General features: G+C 37.8%; 1 pseudogene; it reads left to right on the top strand.

Annotated features, from left to right (window-relative positions):
• Positions 1-146: 146 nt before the first annotated feature.
• On the top strand, positions 147-1,084 carry LOC124240468 (olfactory receptor 2L5-like; annotated as a pseudogene).
• The last annotated feature ends 449 nt before the right edge of the window (positions 1,085-1,533 follow it).

Below are 1,533 nucleotides of genomic sequence, written 5' to 3' on the forward strand. Positions count from 1 at the left end.
AGATGTAAAATTTTAAATAATACACTGTCTGACTACAATAATAAGTTTAAAAATATAGTTTTTTAAGCTTAGAAAGTTAATAGCTTATAGTTTTACACTTAACTTAGTCTTGTGTTTCCCTCTAGGAAAAAACATGTCAATGTCCCATGGAAAATTATAATCAAACATCCACTGATTTCACTCATTGGGGTTGTTTCCACCATCAATAATTGGCCTGGTCCTCTTCATTCTCATTGATCTCGCTTTCCTAATGGTTCTGCTTGGCAACTTGTCTCTGATCCTTCTCATCCTCCTAGACAGTCATCTCCACACTCCTATGTATTTCCTAATTAGTCAGCTCTCCCTCATGGACCTGAACTACATCTCCACCATTGTCCCCAAAATGGCTTCCAATTTTCTGTTTGGAAACAAGTCTATCTCCTTCATTGGATGTGGGATTCATAGCTTCCTCTTCTTGACTTTAGCAATTGCAGAAGCACTGCTCTTGACGTCTGTGGCTTATAACCGTTATGTGGCTATTTGCTTTCCTCTCCACTATTCCATTCATATAAGCCAAAGAGTGTGTGTGATGATGATAATAGAATCTTGGATAATGGGCTCTATCAACGCCTGTGCCCACACCGCATATGTCTTCCATATCCCCTATTGTCTATTCAGGGCCATCGATCATTTCTTCTGTGATGTCCCAGCCATGTCGACTCTGCTCTGCATGGATACCTGGGTTTATGAGTACACAGTGTTTATGAGCACCACCCACTTTCTTGTATTTCCTTTTATTGGCGTTGCATGTTCCTATGGCCACGTTCTCCTTGCTGTCCACCTCATGCACTCAGCAGAAAGGAGGAAGAAGGCCTATTCCACCCGAAACACCCACCTGGCTGTGGTGACTTTCTATTATGCTCCCTTTGTTTACAATTATCTATGCCCAAGGTCCCTCCAATCTCCAACGGAGGACAAGATTCTGGCCGTCTTCTATACCATCGTGAACCCAATGCTCAACCCCATCATCTACAGCCTGAGAAACAAAGAGGAGATGGGGGCCCTGAGAAGAGTGATTCAAAGAATATGCACTGTGAAAATGTAGACAGGGTTTTTTGCTTATGTACCCAGGACCTGGTTATAAGTTCACTAATCATATATTGTAAGTAAAAATATGTTATGCATAGGGTTCAAGTAGTAAAATTAATCTAGACCAGAGGAAAATCACTCATATCTGGACAAAACTACCTTGTAAATATATGTAAAACTGATAATTCAAGGAGAAGTTTTTTCTGAAAAGATTTCTATTATGAGTAGATTTCAACCTATCAATTTCTTGTAAATCTGAGTTTAATTTTAAGTGTAAATTTAATATATGGCATTTTAATGATTCCTCTCAAATTTATGGTAATTTGCGGGCTTTGTATAAGAAACAGGAAATGGTTTTATATTTCAAATGCCTGTTTATTCACTTTATCATTGTATTTCAATTGCATGTTAAAATAATGTTATTTTTCTCTTTGGTTAATGATTTATTTTTGAAACTTCATATGA

This window comes from Equus quagga, chromosome 5, assembly GCF_021613505.1.
Source record: "Equus quagga isolate Etosha38 chromosome 5, UCLA_HA_Equagga_1.0, whole genome shotgun sequence".
NCBI classification, from domain to species: Eukaryota; Metazoa; Chordata; class Mammalia; order Perissodactyla; family Equidae; genus Equus; species Equus quagga.